Source organism: Orcinus orca, chromosome 4, assembly GCF_937001465.1.
Source record: "Orcinus orca chromosome 4, mOrcOrc1.1, whole genome shotgun sequence".
NCBI lineage: Eukaryota > Metazoa > Chordata > Mammalia > Artiodactyla > Delphinidae > Orcinus > Orcinus orca.
In genome coordinates this window covers 132,701,550-132,720,969 of record NC_064562.1, presented here as the reverse complement: position 1 = coordinate 132,720,969, position 19,420 = coordinate 132,701,550, and the positions used below count along the sequence as shown (strand labels likewise).

At 39.3% G+C, this 19,420-nt stretch overlaps 1 protein-coding gene and 1 pseudogene across 1 annotated transcript in view; both read right to left on the bottom strand.

Annotated features, from left to right (window-relative positions):
• Positions 1–19,420, bottom strand: part of SYNPO2 (synaptopodin 2) — a 170,667-nt gene that overhangs the window by 103,988 nt on the left and 47,259 nt on the right. The gene's annotated exons all lie outside the window — the stretch shown is intronic.
• Positions 951–2,624, bottom strand: LOC105747747 (ran-specific GTPase-activating protein-like; annotated as a pseudogene).

Sequence of the window (19,420 nt, the reverse complement as noted above, 5' to 3'; positions counted from 1 at the left end):
CCCTTCTGAGGCCCTCTTTCTCCATCTACAAAATAGGAGCAATAACGAACACACACACATTCGAAGGTTTGTTGTAAGGATAACATGTATTAGCAGATACGAAAGTGCTTTGAAAAAGTTTAAAGTTGCAAGTCATTTTATCATGCAGTAAAGGGAATCAGGATTGAGATTTTTCTGACACTACTCAGTCCTCGTAATCAACTAGGATAATCACCATTGTTTGCATCAGACCTCCTCAGATAGTAATTAGAGGAGCTACCATGTATTTAGTGTCACATGAACAGAGCATTTAACAATAATCTTTGATATAGAGTTATTACTCCATCTTCACAGATGACAAAAATAAAGTCCAGAGGGATTAAATGGCTTTCCAAACCACAATTCTGATAAACGGAGGAGCTGGGGTTTGAATCCAGATCCGATTCCCAGGCACATTCTCTTACATACTAGGCCACACAGAATGAAGACCAGAGAGATGTGAAACATGGCCCCCAATTGCATGGGTGGGTGTATTGATGGACCCCAGCCTACCTATTCTCTTCACTAATTCTCAAGAGCCTTTCAAGTCAGCAGCATCCACTAGGTCCCTGACATGGAAGATCACAGGGAACTTCCCTTGGGAGGTGCCTCCTGTGTTTGTGGGGAATGGTTTTTCCAAATAAAGATCCCAGTTTCAAAGACCTTTGCCAGGACACTCTTTGGACCTATTGTGAGTGAGTTCATAAGCTTTTTATCACCATGTTATCTTCCTGCATCTATTCTCCATGTACCTAAAGAAAAGGAATAAGATCACCCAAGCTCTATGGCTTAGAAACCATTTTATTTTACTGTTGAGTTACACTTGCTGCCATCTGTCCCACCAAGCTTCCTCCCTGTTGTTTTATTATGAGTGCTCAATAAGCATTATTGATTGACTGGGTGTCTAAGTAGGGACTGATTTACCCAATAAGGAATATTTTTTTTTTCAGGTTCAACAAATGTTTTGTTTATTTGCTATTTTGATGACTACAGATAAATGTTTCCACTATGGAAAAGAAAGTTAGCACAGTACATTCTCACGACTGGGTAACGGATTTTCTGAAGTCGTTTTCATTAGGGCAAAAACTTAGAAAAAAACAACCTGAATACTGGAGGCCAGTACTTTATATAAAGTCCCTTGTAAAAACAAAACAGAATAAAAACAAACCAAAAAGAAGAGGGCAGGGCAAAATTTAAAAAAAGAAAAAGGGAAAAGACAGGAAGAAAGGACACAACGGGAGCCGACTCATTGCTCCTCTTCAGCCGCCACTTTGGTCTCGTCCTCGGGCTCCCTGCCCTCCTTCACCGAAAGAGCTTCTAGCTTCTCGGCTACTTTCTCGGCACTGTCATTTTTGCCTGTTCCTTTCTTTTCTCTCTCTTCAATCTCTTTCCTGCATTCTTCAAACTTCGAATTTCTGTGCGTTCTCGGCGTTAAGGAAGCGGATGGCCGGCAGCTCCTGCTTGGGGCGCTGGCCGGCGAAGTCGGCGTGGGTAGTCCAGACCCAGGCGCGGTCACTGCCCGCGTTCGGCTTCAGCTCCACCACCGGCGTGATGCAGTGGTTGGCGCAGGTCTGGAGGGTCTCGTCCCTGCGCATGAGGAAGCGGATGGTCCCCTTCTCCTCGTGCTTCAGCAGCTTGACATGCCTTGTACCCAGCTCCTTCCCCTCCGGGAGGTCGTTCTCCGAAGCGAACCGGAACAGCTTGGCCCGCATTTGAAAAAGTTCCTCTTCATCTTCTTCCAGCGTTTTAATTTCTTGCTCAGGAAGAGAAACTATGGGCTCAAACTGGGGGTCATGGTTGGACTCGTCGGCATTCTCGGTGGACGTGTCGTGCTCCTCGTGGGTGTCCTTGGCGGCCGCCATGAGCGCGGCGGCGGCGGCTCGGCGAGCTCCGTGGTCGCGGCCTCCCGGCGGCCGGTCACAGCTCCTGCCTCCGCGTCTGGCGTCGGCGCCTCCCTCCCGCCCGCTCTTCCCTCCGCCCCGCGACCCGAACCCCGACCCCTGACCCCGGCGGCGGGAAACGCGCTGGCAGGAGTAATGGTGATGTTGACAAAATTACGGTAATTACAAGCTAAAAGAATGAAGTTGTGACTACTTATATCTACATTGTGTAATGTGAGTGTGCTGGTCCAGTAACTTTTTCTGTGTTCTCATGTCTCTTCCTCCTCTCTGCAACTCTTAGAGCTGTTGGCCACAATTTACTTCTTGAAACCACTTCCTTCCTCGGCTTCCATAAAGCTTATACCATCCTGATTCTCCACAGCCTCTACTTTAATAACTGCATCTTCTCAGTTTCCTTCAAGAGCTTTTCTTCTCATACATGGACATTACCTCCGGTCTTATCAGTCCCCTAGCCTCTCTTCAAAATCAGTCCCCATCTATGGAGATGGCTTCTGAATCTGTCTTCAAACCCCTAATCTCTCTCCTCATTTCCAGTTTGTATCTACTTTTCATCTGGATTCCATCTTACTCTGTGTTTCCCAGGTTAAAAACCTTTGAAATAATCTTTGATGATTTCCCTTAGGTTTCCAGAACAGTTCATACAATTCCTCCTATTTCCTTAGTAATAGTTCTAGAATGTATTATGCCTTCTCTTTTATTTATTCAAAGTATATCTATTGAATTCCAGGCCCTCATCTTGAAAAATGCACAAACTTCTGAGTAAGGCCCTGTTTCCTTTTTCTTATCCCTTCTATTCTTGCACATGGTTGCCAAATTTGTATTCCCCAAATACTTTTTTACTTTCCCACTCTTGCACTTGACCTCTTAAGACAGCTCTGCTTTATCTATGAAATGAAGTCCAAATTCTTTGCCTGAGAGTCACATCCTTGTAACATCTGGATTTAAGCAACCTTTGGAAACACATCTGTTTTTCTCTACTTGAACCTGTTGCTTTGGTTAGGCTGGTCTTCCTGTTCCTCCCCTATAGTAATGCTTTGTTCATTTCGATCTCTGAATATTGGCTCAAGCCCTTCCTCTCACCTAGAATGCCTTCTGTTCTCTCATCCAATTCTTCCAGTTAAAAAGGCCCAATTCTTCAATTCTTCTCTTCCTAAAAAGCTTCTCCTGGTTACTTCAGCCCAGAGTAAAATAGGCAAGGGAAACATTCTCTAAATCTGCAGCTCTCATGGCCTCAGAGCCCACACGCCACCTAAGACACACTATTGTGGGACATTTCATATTGTGGAACTGAGTTATCATTTAGCTTCTCACATGTGAACATTTAAATTTCCCATTATGTTGTACCTTCTCTGACAACAGAAGCAGTTTGGCATGGTGGTAAAGCGTATGAAGTCTAGAGCAAGACTGTCTGGGCTCAAGTCATCACTTACTATCTATGTGATCTTGGGCAATGTATTTTATTACACCTTAGTTTTCTCATCTGTAAAACTGTGGATAATATTATACTCCCCTCATAGACTTATCATGAGGATTCAATGAGTTAATATGTGTAAGATGCTTAGACAGTGCCCAGCACATAATAAGTACTTTGTAAGTGTTAGCTATTATTCTTCCTTATATATTTCCCCACGTATAGCTAGATAGATAGATAAACATATCTATCTATACACACACACATTATATCTATATCAACATCTATATCTATAGATCTGAAAAAATAGTTAATCAACTAACCAGTTAATTTGGGAAGTGTGGAAATACCATCTATTTCAAGAATATATATATGTTTCTCTCTAGCTCAGTTTTGTGCCTGAATTATGCCTAGAGTTCCTTCAGCTTCTCATTCTTTTCCTGACTTAACATGAGTGTTCTTCTAAGACAGAGAGATGGGCAGCAGACTTAATTTCAGTTAAGACTTTGACCAGAATAGAAATGCTCATTTTTAGTTGAACATCCTTTCCCATTTGAGACATAAATATTCCCTAAATGGCAATGATGAGTCTATATAAAAGGATGCTTTGTATTACAATTTGTGTTCGGTTTGGAAATAGGATCTAGGACTTTCCCCATGAATAATCTTTCTGAAGTTAAAAACAAGAGAGAGAGAGAGAAATGGGGGAAAAAAAAAAACACTTAAATGATGAAGACATTTAAGGCACATCTGTAGCCAAATTGCCTTTTTTTAAAACACCTTCTTTTGTTTTAAAGATGTGTACAGATGGTAAAATATGATTACATGAAAATTTATGTACTTAAATCTTTTAAAACACTGAAATAAAAATGTGATTTTATAACATAACACAGTAAAACCTATATGAGAAGAGCATACATAAATGGTGATGCTAAGGAGAAGTTACAGGCAGAATCTGAGGAGAGAGCTATAGACACCATGTAGACAGATATGGGCCATGTGTCAGGAGAGGGGATTCCTGAGCAGGAATCCTGGCCTTCTGGGAGGGGTGAAGGGGACACAGGATCTGCTCCACCTTTCTGCATTCTAATGCATTCTTCACCAAGCCCAGAGGAGTTCAGTTTTGTTGGAGAAAAATTCACTGGAGAGGACCAAGAGAGATCAGTACCTCTGATTCTCCATGGAGCTCATCAGTACTCAATTTCACGCTGGCTTATGGTCTTCACTTTGGTGATCTTTGGCAGTCTATATTAATTCCTAGGAGTCTATAATTAGCAGCGTGGTTCTGCAGTTACACATGAAAATTATGAAAATACAATAGGTATTACACATGGCACAAAGTGTTCAAAGCTTCATGGTGTGCACAATTATGAGCAATTTTTGATTTTCAAAAGGAATGGCTATAGTTGGAGAAAGGTTGGGTCCTGCAGAATCTCTCCTGTTCTTGCCTGAAGTTAATACCCTCTAACACCACTTCTGAGACCCCTATGCCTTTAGTCATTAATTAGTGCATTCAAATAATCAATGAATAACGAGAACCTATCCTGTCCCAATGTGATGAATCCTATGAAAGGAGAAGTACAGGGTATTGGTGAACTTTAGAAACAGTGGTGTGCCCATTAAAAGCTTCAAATTATAATAAATGCAGGAGAACTTTTATCATTTTCTCTGAACTCTGAACATAGTTTGGATGAATCAGCTAAACATTTTAGCTCAAAATGAATCATGTGTTTAAACTCATATGTGAGGGTTAAAAAAGTGTTGTCTTCCTACCCCTTATTACAAAACTTCCGTTAAATGAAGTGCCAAGGTCACTTATTAGTTATGCTAATGGAACTACAACCTTGTTTTCTTTCTTTTCACCTTAGGTTCTTGGGGTGGGGGGAGGCAGAAGGACTTATTTAAAGGAAAAAATGTAGGCTTTGCAGGGTTCTGCGTTAGAATTCTGACTTTGCTAGTTTCAATCTGTATCTACAACTTTGAAAATTACTCAACGTCTCTGAACTTCAGTTTTCTCTTCTATAAAATTGGCATCATAATAATTCCTTCCGGGGTTGTTGTAGGACTAGAAATAAAGCTTTATAAAGCACCTGGCACAGTGCCTGAAACTTTATAAAACACTTCATAAATAGTATATGTTAGTATCATTGTTGAAAGCTACCAAATTCTCCTTTGTTGACTTGTATGTGTAATAATGAGAAGGTGCCTAATTGTTCTATCTGGAAAGATGAATTAAATACCTACTATTCAATGTGATCAACTAAAATACCAACAAAAACAACTGAACAGTAAGATTTAATACTTGTGTTTACAGATTGCTATTACATTATTTCTGGCATTTTTTTTTTTTACCAATCTACACTCTTACTGGAATGGAATTTGAGAATTATATGTAAAATCAATGAGTTAATTCAGAATACATAATTACAAGTAACTCGGATTCAGACAGAATATCCCCTTTTCTCATAAATAAAAAGTTTAGTGTTGAATATTATATAAGAGAAAAAAAGAGAGCTATTTCACTAAATTCAATACCAGAAGAAGGAATAAGCTATATGTGATAAATGAAGTCTTGGTGAATTTATCTCTACTGAAAATGCCTATTGCTCTGGTTAGGCATCTTGCATATCTTATCTGTAGTCTATCTTCATAATCATCTTCAAAGTGGTATAGGGAGATTTCCGCCCCCACTTCTAATTTTTCCAGGGTGGGGAGGTGGGGACCTATTGTCTCCTCTTTACCACTCTTCACTCACTCTTGGAGGAGGAGGAAGAGGGCCTTGCCTGATGGTTGAGACTGGGAGCAGGGACTGGGCAAGCCCAGCTCAAGTCACACCTCCTCTTGCTCTTCCCAGCTCAGGAGACACCTTACCCAGGATCTGTTCTCAGCTAGATCATGTGATAAGTTCAGAAGAGTGGCTGGGAATTCCCTGGCGGTCCAGTGGTTAGGACTGCTCTGCACTTTCACTGCCAGGGCCCTGGTTCAATCCCTGGTCAGGCAACCAAGATCCCACAAGCCGCAAGGCACGGCCAAAAAAAAAAAAAAAAAGCTCATTATGTCTATCCACCTTGGCCACATCCTCAAATTCAGCTTAATTTAGTTTAGTTTTTTTTGGGTTTTTTTTTGCGGTACGCGGGCCTCTCACTGTTGTGGCCTCTCCCGTTGCGGAGCACAGGCTCCGGACGTGCAGGCTTAGCGGCCATGGCTCATGGGCCCAGCCACTCCGCGGCAGGTGGGATCTTCCTGGACCGGGGCATGAACCCGTGTCCCCTGCATTGGCAGGCAGACTCTCAACTACTGCGCCACCAGGGAAGCCCTTAATTTAGTTTTTAAAAGTTTTTATATTTAAATCTTCATCTGTTTCCTATGTTTTGCTTCTTAATTGTTTCCAATCTCTTGGCTACATCCTCAAATTCAGTTTAATTTAGTTTTTAAAAGTTTTTATATTTAAATCTTCATCTGTTTCCTATGTTTTGCTTCTTAATTGTTTCCAATCTCAAGACTAGATATAATTTGCATTTTATGATGAAAAGACTTATGTTTGGAGAACATATATAGCCCAAGATTACACAGTAAACAGCTGAGTTAGAATTCCAGCCCTGGCCCACTTTACTGTACACTTTAGTTTCTTTTCAGGATACAATGTTGCCTTCTTTTTGTTGAACAGTAAAAATCACATAACAGCAGTAATAAAACTCCTGGTCCTATTTGGAAGCTGTATATTTTCACACTTGCGCCGCAACAAACTTGCTATCTCTTTATGTACTGGTCCTGTCTGGTAACAGAAAGTGTCTGCTCTGAACTTCCGTCCTTATATTCTGTCTCTACACAAACCAAGTACATAGAGAAAGAAGACAGGGGACAGAATTAATTAGGCCATAATGTCAGTCAACTCCTCCCTCCCCCAGCTCCCTCCCAACATATCTCACTGTTTAGGACTAGTGATTTTTCTAGATTTATCTATGCAATAGCATGAAGCCTTGAATAACTTTATACTTGGGTAAAACTTTCTACGTACTTGTGTAGAAATGGACCTTCAGAGTGCCTGGTTACATTATTTGCACACTTGAATATCTTTCTCCTTTTCCACAGCTGATTTAGTTTATGGTTCTGACTTTCTGGGACACAACCCTGTATTAACTATATTTAACTACATTAACTGTATCTTCTTATCTTCTATATTCTTGATACTCTAACATCGGGGACCTCACGGACTAGAGAGGGACTGCCTCTCCCAAGTTAGCTAATTCCTAGAGATAGTGAACAACGTGCTTTGCCTTTGAGCACAATGTTGATGCAGAGCAACCGATTCTGAGCGCACACCCCCACCTGCCTCCTCTGTTCAGCGCTCCAGGAGGCAGCACTCCTCTGCCCTAATCAGCTCAGGACCAGGTACCAGACAGCGAGGGGCCACCTTGATAATCCAGAGCCCTCCAAGATCATCCAGACTATCCAATCCTAAACCTGCTCACCTGGCCTTGCCCACTCCCTCCCTGGAAAGCACCGTAAAGGCTTTGCCCAAGGTCTCCCTCTCGCCCCTCCTCCTTACCAACCCCGGTTGTTCCCCATGTGGCCCTTCATGGTATGGCATGTCCCCTCCCCTTGGGAACTGTGAGTGACAAACTACAGTTGACCCTTCAACAGCACTGTGTGGGTTCACATATATGAGAATTCTTTCCAACAGTAAATACAACAATACTCCAGGATCCATGGTTGGTTGAATCCAAGGATGAGGAACCGTGGATACAGAGGGCTGACTATAAGTTATGCGTGATTTCCAAATGCAAGGAGGGTTGGAGCCCCTAACTCCCACTTTGTTCAAGGACCAACTGTATCTTTTCAATGGCAATTATCTCCCGATCTTTTGGCCTTACCATATCTGAATATAAACAAGATCCTGAGTATATTTAAAACAAATCCATACCCTTGCAAATAGCAAAAGAATACATGCAACCATATATATATTTTAATATACTTGCCTTTTTGTAGCAAAGTTATACTACAAATATACTATATATTCAAGTCTTAAGTTATACTGTAAAGCCGTATTACCGTAAATTAATGAAATAATAATTTTCTATGATTCTTTAGATAAATAATATACTATTGAGACAAGGATATGGAGGTTGTTTTCTATTGTGATTTCTTTTAATGGAATGTTGTTTTCTGAACTTCATTACATGCATTTGATAGTGGTTTAGAGTGAAAGCAATTTGAAGCCACCTGGTTGCCTTACAGATTCAAATGGAATTTTTCTGTAAGCTTCATGAAGACAGGAGTTATTTTCAATATAAATATTATGAAGCCAGAATGAAACAAAACTAATTATAATTTTTATGTACATTCTAGAGGAAAAATGCAGGATAGCATTACTTGATACTATATGTAAAAGCACCTAGCTAGGTGATCAACATGTAGTAGAATTTTTTTTTTTTTTTTTTTTTTTTCCCCGGTACGCGGGCCTCTCACTGCTGTGGCCTCTCCCATTGCGGAGCACAGGCTCCGGACGCGCAGGCTCAGCGGCCATGGCTCACGGGCCCAGCCGCTCCACGGCATGTGGGATCTTCCCGGACCGGGGCACGAACCCGTGTCCCCTGCCTCGGCAGGCAGACTCTCAACCACTGCGCCACCAGGGAAGCCCAGTAGAATTTTTAAATGCTATTTTTCCCTACCAATATCTATAAGAGCACCCAAAAAGATTTGTGTTCCATTTTAGAGGGAAGTTGAAGTATTGAAAACTAACAGCAGTCTACCAGGGTTAGGGTAGTATTTCTCAACCTTTTTTCATGATCATTTTCTAAGGGAGTCTTTTTTCCTGATTGTCCCCAACCCATGAAATGCTAATGCTACAGATATACTACACACATGTGTACGTGCTGTGGTCCTCTGGAGGCCCACAAACCAGTATAACAGCTAAGGTATTTTTTTGCCCCTAGAGAACTAATTTTTACCCCCATGGGGGTGATCTCACTTCACTGATAACCAGTGAGAATACATGGTTAGAGTTACCAATGGTTCTTAACCCTGGCTACTCACTAGAACTACCTGAAAGGGATTTAATTACCAGGTCCCCATTCTGAGATTTTTATGTAATTCATCTGGAATGGGACCCAGGCTTTGTTATTTTAAAACTCTCCAGTGGGTTAGATCTAGAAAGATCCTTTACTGCTAACCAGAGAGAAGCAAGTCTAAGTGCTTATTCAATACTTTAAGCCTGTGACAAGTTAACCAAGTAACATGACATGGTGTGTTTGTAATTTACCTTCATTGTAAATTGACATATAATACATCAATTCTTTCACACTGTAATAAAAACTTGTATATTTATATGAATGTCCTATGTACAATTAGGGAACAAATGTGGTGGAGAAAGTGAGCAATGATCATGATTCCGGGAATGTGGTATTTAAAGGAGAAAATCCCCCCTTTTCATTTTGGGGCAGCAGAGGGACGTTACCCGGGGCAGGAGAGTGCTCAGTTTACACTGTGACCGCAGGAGAGCCTGTTTTGGTAGAATCATAGTTCTCAAACTGTGGTTCCTGGACCTTAGAACTTACTAGAAATGCAAATTATTGGACCTTACCCCAGACCTACTGAATCAGAAATGTGTGGAGTGGGAGACAGTGATCTTTGGTTTAACAAGCCCCCAGGTTATTACCGTGATCCACTCTTGAGTTTGAGAACCACTCAGCCATGGTAAAGCATGGTTCCTGAGCATCGTGTGTCCCAGCTGCTACTTTTCTTCCTTAAGAAAATTTGCTTTTTAATCCTACTGCTGATTTTTATCCTGTATTTGATTAATTTGTTCTTAATTTTGTTCCTGTGAATCAAGATCTTAACAATCTGGACCATATTAGTGCCATTAATGAACTTCAAGAATTCCATCTTTCATAAACCACCGTTGGAAATATTAAGTGAAACAGAGCTCTAAACCAAACACTTTGAACCTCTCTTTAAACAATTCTACGGAGGGAAAAGAAGAAGTTTTTTTCTGTTGTTTATTTTTGTTGTTTATTTTATTTTCTTTTGCTTCCAGAGTTAATTAGCCAAAGAAGTATTCTTTTGGACTATTATAGACATTTAAAATTATTTATGTTTTGCTGGAAATGCCAAACGTAATCAGATCCCCAAAACTAGGGTGACATTAAAGAAAAAGCAAGTTAGGTTATGGTGATAATTATATGTTGTCTCTCATTATTATTTAAATCATGCCAATTCCTAAGCTACACTGTCCTTCTTTAAAAAAAAAAATATGTGCTATGGAAGCACTTCCTACCAGAACTTAAAACATATTCCACATGCTAGAATTAAACTGTTCCATTCCCTTAAATTGTTTTACTTTTCCACATAGTTCAAAATTGTCTTTTAACAAGGGAATAGATCCAAAATCAGAAGTGTGATGATTCCTCCTTCTGGGCCAGGCCTTTTAATAGAATGCTGATTCCTCCCATACAGAGAGAGGAAGAGAACCTAAGACACAGAGGATAAGAGTAGAGTTTGAGGCAATAAACTTATTTCGGGTGGCTTTAATCAAACTTAAGAGGACTGGAATGAAGGTCATCCTCCTCCTCTACACTTTAAGAGGAAATGCTGCTTTAAATAGGCTCAGGTTGTTAACATGAGCATGCTTAGAAAATAATATCGTATGGGAATCCAGGCATAAAAACAAAGTGCTGTGTCCCATTTGTTATGTAGCTTAAAGGGGAAGGCTGTAACACGTTACATGTCTCACTGCCCATAAAAGATAATACATCTCTGCTTGTGACCTTATTGTTCAAATATACATTGTGCCTGATGTAAACCATTTTCCCCATATGGCTGTAAAAGAGATAATACAGAGATGACAGAGAAGTTTATCACCAGAGACTCTGAAGTTCATAGAATTCAGTCAGTCTGCCTAAAGATGAATTAAACTGATTTGAAGCCAAGTAAAAATGTGATCTGTTATAAAACCTGAAACACCAGCAAAAAAAAAAACCTCATCTTGATAGAACAGAGAGATTAAGAAGAGTGTTTGGTTAAAAATGTTAGCTGTAACTTCACAAGAGTAAGACAACTAATCAATTCAGTAAAAAAATTGGTCAACTCTAAGTGCTTGACCCAAAAGTCCTAGCCTAAATGTATTTCTTCTAACCATACTGATTTTTACAGAAAAATAGAAAACCTTTTATTGATTTCATTCTTAAAATACCCATGGCACTCTCTCAGCACTTTACATAAGACATTTAGAAAAGAGAACATGCTCAATTATTTTATGATGAATTTGAAATGTTAGAGGAAATTATAAGGAGACTAACATAACTTAGTGTAACTTTTCAGGATTTTACAGTCTCCAACAATATTAATGAAGACAGAAAATGCACTGTACCCATTCAAATAAAGTTTAAAGAACATAAAAAGAATAACCAGTTACTGCCTTAAATTTACGGTTAGAATGCAACAGAGAGTGAGCAGATGATGTGGAGGCTCACGTAGGAAAGCAGAGGCTAACCCGGGGTCTGATTGCCAGAGTGTGGAATCCTTTGAGAGCTGTTATCTTCTTTCTGGGTGGCAGATTTCTAAAACTGGGTCACAGAAAAAATGAGATAGTCAGTGACCTCTCCCAATCATCTGTCAGCTGTATTCCAAATAGCACTGGAGCTCACCAAACAGCACATCTTGAGCCCTCATTTGGCAAGAAAGTGCTGGTTTTGCCTCATGTCTTACCTTTCTTTCTAAACCTTCAATGTCATATCTTGCTTTTTCCAGGTATTTTCCTGATAATGGTTTTCAACAGTATTAAACTATTCAGTCAATATCTGCTTTCAAAACAGCCGTAAGAGAAACTTTTGAGGGACAAATTGTTGACTATTTCAATTACATATATGTAACACACTAGTTTTGAAGTCATCATGTTATGGAACTTTGGAGATAATTATACAGGACAATTTGGGGCACATTATCTTCCTTTTTAAAACCTGTGTAGCAACTATCTTGGGTTGTTATTACTTGGTTTCTAACATCTTTATCTTAATACACACCTTGCTTTCTTGTCCCAAGTAAGATGTCTCAATGGCTCTCGCCTAAGGTATACATAAAGTTGCTTGCACGATACACTAGTAGTTCAAATCTGGATCTAATACTTACTGACTCTTTTTTTTTCTTCTAATTGTTTGGTTTTAGTTTTTAGAATTTCTTTTTTTCTTTCTTTAACTTATCCTGATTTGGGACAGCCAAGGGTTTTGTGTCATGGGTGATTTTTTCCTATCAATATTCTCTTAGAGTAACACTATATTGATCTTTGGAACCTAGAATGATACATAGCAAAACATCTTTTATCAGAATTCTTTGTGTTCTTTGTATATTTCTTGAACAAGATCCTTCTACAAAGAGTAATGGATAGGAAATAAGAAATTAAAGAAATAACATGACTCTTAAATACAGTCGGAATATACTATTACAGAAACTTTTGGCAGGTGCAGATGATAATGGTTTACATTTATTTCATGCTTACTACATGTTGGGCACAGTATTAAGTATTGTACATTCATTATCATTTAATAAACAGCAGTTCCAGGAGATAAGTACCATAATTGTGCCTGTTTGTTTCATGAAGGAACTGAGGTTTAGAGAGGCCAACAACTAGTTCAAAGTCGTACACCAGTTAAGGCAGGATGCCAACACAGCTCTTCCGGACCCCAGTGCTTCACTGCCACAACATCTGCTTTCCTATCGGCATAACCCTAAATGCCCCCTCAATGATGTATATTTTTAATGTTAACTTTCAGCTAAACTCCACCATAATTCATTTTTTAAGCATTGTATATAATTGCTAGATCCACTGTACAAAGCCATTGAAGAACTAAGTAACCTATTATTTCCTTGCCCAAGGACATTAGTTGTCAAAATAGCTCTCCTAAAAACCAAAACAAATATGATAAGCATGATGGTTGAAACGTAAAATTTATTTTATTTTTTGTTATTGCTCTTGTTCTTGTTATTGGCTGGTAAAACATGGCCTGCAGCATTGCCATGAAACAGAACTTCTGACTTCAGTTTGAATCAGCATAAAAGTTAGCCATTAGCTCAGCCTACTTTCAGCTAACATATGTTGCTGTTTGACTTGAGTTGCTATGCTACTCCCAATAGGGGTATGTCCTTTTCCTTTATTTATTATGGGAAGGCACTGTTTTGTTTTCACTGTAGATAGTCCAAAAAGAACAGAGGAGTTAGCTAAGTGACTGGGAATTTGGTAACCATCTCGATTTGCCTAGGACTAAGGGGTTTCCCAGGAAGCAGGACTTCCCATTTTAAAATCAGGTCTCTCCCTGGCAAACTGTGATGCATTGCTACTCTACTAGGAGTAGACTTGTAGTTTTATCAATTCTTCTTCTATAACACTAACTTATCTCAAGTACACTAGATTCGCACTTGATTTGATGTTGAAAAGCCATCCTAAATTAGGTCTATGTGGCCAAAGTAAAGTTGACATCTGAGGAAAAAGCTTAAATACCTCCTTGCCTAAAGTAGAAATCCCCAGATTTTGAAGTATGTGTGGTATCACAACTTAAAAATTTAACAGAGAACAGATTGGTGGTTGTTAGAGGTGGGGGGTTGGGTGCAGAAAATGGATGATGTGTACTGAAGTACAAACTTTCAGTTATAAGATTAATAAGTTCTGGGGATGTAATGTACAGTATGGTGACTATAGTTAACAACACCATATTGTGTATATATATATATATATATATATATATTTAAATTATTTATTTATTTATTTATTATTTATTAGTATTTTATTTTATTTTATTTTTGGCTGCGTTGGGTCTTCGTTGATGCACGTGGGCTTTCTCTAGTTGCGGCGAGCAGGGGCTACTCTTTGTTGCAGTGCACGGTCTTCTCATTGCGGTGGCTTCTCTTGTTGCGGAGCACGAGCTCTAGGCACGCAGACTTCAGTAGTTGTGGCATGCAGGCTCAGTAGTTATGGCACGTGGGCTCTAGAGCACAGGCTCAGTAGCTGTGGCTCACGGGCTTAGTTGCTCCACGGCATGTGGGATCTTCCCAGACCAGGGCTCGAACCCGTGTCCCCTGCATTGGCAGGCAGATTCTTAACCACTGTGCCACCAGGGAAGTCCCCATATTGTATATTTAAAAGTGCTAGAAGAGTAGATCTTAAAAGTTCTCATCACAAGGAAAAAGAGTTGTAACTATGTGAGGTGATGGATGTTAACTAAACTTACTGTGGTGATCATTTGCAATATACACATATATCAAATCATTATCTTGTACACTTTAAATGAATACAATTATATATGTCAAATATATCTCAATAAAACTGGGGAAAAGAAAAAATTTAAACTTTTACATATAAAAAGCACTATAAGACCTGTCCTAAACATTCTCATGCTGACAGAAATTTGGTTGTGTGCAAACCTGGCATTACTTCCACATATATTTGTGGCACTGAAATCAATATGAATATCAAGTAATGTTTTGCTAACACTCATACCTCAATATGAGCATTTCTCCTGAAAATGGTCATCCTGAGAGGTTATACTCCAATGACAATGACTTAGCTCAAGACATTTCTAAAACTCCTTTTTAGAATTGGCTTTAAAGTCAGATTCATATAGTTTATAGCCTGTCCTCAATTTTTATGAACATGGTATTAGGAGCAAGGATGATTTTCCTTATTCATCATATATAGGTCCAAATAACTTGATATTTTTCCCCCCAAAGCAAATTCCTGCCTAAAAGGGCAATGCTTGCAACTTCTTATGTTATTCAAAAGAGCATGACACAAGCCCTGAAGACCATCCCAAAAAGATGTGACAGCATTGCTTTGATCAATGGCAGCATGTTAAGCTTAAGAAGACAACTCCAGTTTTAAAGAGAGCAATTTTGGAATTACAAGCTCTATATGATTGTTCCTTTCCCCCCACATGACTTATGTTAACTTAAAGTCATACCTTTTAACTCTCAGTTAAAAAGCCTATAATTTCAGTGTTCATTTTAAGCCCAGACCTCAGTGTCACCATGCTATGTATCAATCCACTTAGATTTCCTTTCATGGTGTCTGCTGAAATACTGAACCCCTCTCTTGCAGCTTGCCATGTGTCCTCCTCTAAAAATTACTTTTCCCCTCAGGCCTGCTGTCTTTACCTCTAAGATATCAGCTACTTAGCTTGTATTGCTTCGTGGAGAAGTCAGGGAACATGGTTGGATGTGTGAGGTGTTTTTAGGTAAACCGGTCAAACACATCACCCTCTAACAGAAGGTTTTTCAATGTCAGCACTATTGACATTTTAGATTGGATAACTGTCTGTTGCAGGGGACTGTTCTGTGTATTATAGGATATATAGCAACATCCCTGGACTCTACCAGCTAGATGCCAGCTGTGAGAACCAAAAATGTCTCCAGACATTGCGGAATGTCCCCCCACAGGGCAAAATTGCCCCTGGTAAAGAACCACTGGCTAACGCAAGGAACAGAGAGATGTGTTGGTCTCTTTATAGAGTTGTAAATCATACGCATTATGCGGAGCCAAATTAAACTTTACTGAGCTGGAAAGGAAAAAAAAACAAGCCTCACATTTATTTATTTATTTTCTGTTTCAGAGCATTTAATGGATTTTCTATGTGAAAACAACAATGTAGGAAGTAAAATACTTTTAATTGCTGAAGCACAATTGAGTGATTTTAATGGAGACACTGCTAAATACTGGGGTTTCCTACATGTGGGGAACAAGGAACCCAACCTCTTGGAGCTCCAGAAGTATGGACAATAAATGAACAGTGACAAGTGAAATAAGAGTTATGACAGAAGTAAGACCCTCACATTTAAACCAAATAAAAATATTTCTTACTTAGTTGATTGGTATAACAAAATCTGTATCTGGAAAAAAATGCTATGCTTTCCAGGTGAAACACTAACCACATATGCCAGATAGAAAGGTGTCCATTCATTTTTTTTTTCATTCCACTAATATTTACTGAGCATCTGCCAAGCAAGAGACACTACCCTGGGCAATGGGGCTACAGTAGTGAACAAGACAGACAAGATCTCTGCTCTCAAGAAGCCTACAATTTAGCAAGTTTGGGAGATGTAAGCAACACAGTAAGATATGTACCATCCCACAGTAGGTGACAGGGTAGTGTATTAATCATGTTTTTTATTGTCTATATTTTATGATATTTTGACATCTTGGTGGAGCGGGGAGGATTTCTGGCTGGAGAGACATTGCCCCTCCCAGAGCTATTTAATTCCTAAAATGATAAACAACATGCCTGAGGGCACTCCTTTCATATGCAAATAAACCAATCCTGACTCTATACCCCCAACCATCTTTGTTATCTAACTCTCACCCACCAAGCCAATACTTCCCGTGCCCTAAATCAATGCAGGTCCAGGTGCCAGACAACTAGGACCGCCCTTATGCCCCAAAGCCTGCTGGAATTATTCAAACTAGCCAACCCGAAACTGTTTTCCCGCCCTGCTTTGCCTTCCCATGGAAAACACAATAAAGACTGTGCCCTATGCTTTCCCCTCATTCCTTTCTACATCCTGATTGACACTGGTGCTTCCCCATGTGGCCCTGCATGGCACAATACGTCCCCTCCTCTCTGAAAGTGTAAGGAATAAAGATCTTCTTTCAAAGGCATTAACCTCTCTATGTTGTCGCTCAGTCATCTCTAAAGATTTAAATCCTACAGCTATAGTCATTGAGATTGGCGCATACAAAGGTTACCTTATTCTAGTCAAGGGGACCAGAAAAGCTTCCCTGAGGAAGGACAGAATTAGTAAGGTGAATACATGGGGAATACATTTCATGCAGGGAGAAAAGAATATATAAATGGCCAGGTGTGACCAAGTTGCAATGAGAGTAGAAGTGCAGATTCACTCAGAGTGTTCATCTGGAAGGCAACCAGAAATCTTAAGTATTTACATCAGGTAAGTAACAGGATTTACTCTGTTTAATCCTTCTAGCTGCTTTGTGCGGGCAGAGACCAGATAGTAGTTTTGAAGCAATATAGGAAAAGACTGATAGTGTCCTGAATGAAGCTGGTGACTGGGAATGAACAGAAGCTTCCCTCAGTCCAATAACATGCACAGAGGAGGCATTCAACTTACATTTGTTGAATAAATGAAAAAATGTAAGCTCTCATGCTTGAGTCATAGGACAGTTTTTTCAATAATCACTTAAAGCCAATTTACTATTATTTTGGAAATAATTCTAATAATGTTTTCTAATCCACAGGCAATTAGAAACAAACAAGGGAGTGGCGATGGAACTAGAGATACACTCACACACGCTGACAGGGCACCCGAAAGCTAAAAAGTGAAAGAGGAGAAACTAAAAAGGCTTTGTACGTGGCAGTCTAGCATTCTTTGGTATAAATGCCAATGTGTTCACAAATTTTAACACAATACAATTTGGAAACTGATGCTCACGTGAGAACATGGAGTCTCCAACGAGGCTGTTGCAACAGGCATGACTCTATTAAGTAAATCAAGAGAGGATATGTAAACTTCTAACAGATTTATTGTACAATGGCAATTATTTTTAGTTCTTAGCTTTTAGAGCAAAGATTATATGAAAGTTAGAAAGATTCAAAGTGTAAAGTGATGATGCCTCTTAGCTGAGCTTCCAGATATCTGGAATATGTGCATTATCTGGAGTAGCTCACTCTCTAACAGTGGGAAAGCCATATAAACAAGTCGCTGCCATATGTGGAAATGCATTACTCAGAATGACAAAATGGAATCTTTGCCTTTCTCATTTATAAACTCATAAAGACGATGTTTCTTACAAAAGCATGTAAAGCATGACACAGCATTTCCAAGCGGCAACCCCATTGTTATCAATGTCCTCTATGTCAGTGGGTATAAGAATTAAGGGGGATTTTTACAGTGTGAGTTCCCTCTCCGTCCTCCATGGCACAGCACAAACATGTATTCTGCTGCATGAGCTTCCCTGCCACCAATTTATGACTGTGTTCTCAGGCATTAATATAAAGCTCACTCAAAAAATATTCCTAAATAGGGCACAATGGTTAAACTGGCAATGCTATAAATATTACAGGGCCGAAGTATATTTTCATCTTTATTTCTCTATGCCAGACACTGTTAAGCCAACTGTTAATATACAAACTTTGTTGTTGTTGTCAAGGAGAGTATGCAGCTTCTTCAGGGCTATTTTAAATGCTGTAGCTCATTTCAAATAAACATTGACCCAAGGGTGCTTGACAGTGAAAAATCTGTACGCTGTCATAATCCTTTTACACAGAGCAGTATTTTCACTGTATAGACCCTGCTAAAGGTATAAAAAGCTCCCCCCCCCCCCCCCCCCCGCCCCCGTGGAAATCCCATCAAAGAGGAAAAAAATCCCTTTTTCCTTTCCTTCCAGACAGAGAGGAAAAAGAAAAAGATATCCTTATTCTTCAAAGTTGAAGTTTATAAAAACAAAATGTCTTTGTCAAGAGGCCCAGCCACTTTGTCCTGTGTTTAAAATACATTTAACTCAAATATCAGGGGAAAAGATAAAAAGTAATGGTGGATTATTTTTCAAAGCATCTGAAAGTAAGTGTATATATATATATATATATATATATATATGTACATATATAACAAATCAATAAATGCAACATATTCTAAGACAGCCTCTGAAGCAGAGATTAAACTATATATTAGCTTGGCTACATCGAAATATTTGACAATTAAAAAAAACTTTTAGGGAGAAATGCAGTGAGGCTATCAGTGAAAAACACGTTTTTAAAGTGCTGTTCTAACTTGGATAACAATAACTTTTCTAGAGACTATTTAGAATTATTCAAGAAACAGATACAGTTTTACCTTCAATAAGTAAACATATCCTAAAAGCAATGATAATATACTAATAACCAATATAAATTGAACACCTGTTATGTGCCAGGCACTCCATTTAACACTTTACGTTTTCTGATTTGATCCTTGCAACAACCCTACAAAAAAGGTTATCCTGTAATAAAATATTATTTTTTCTATTGGAGAAACTGAGACTGAGTATTCAAAGCCCCACAGCTGCCAAGTGAGGGTACAAGGATTCAAACCCTGTCAGTCTGACCACACCCTG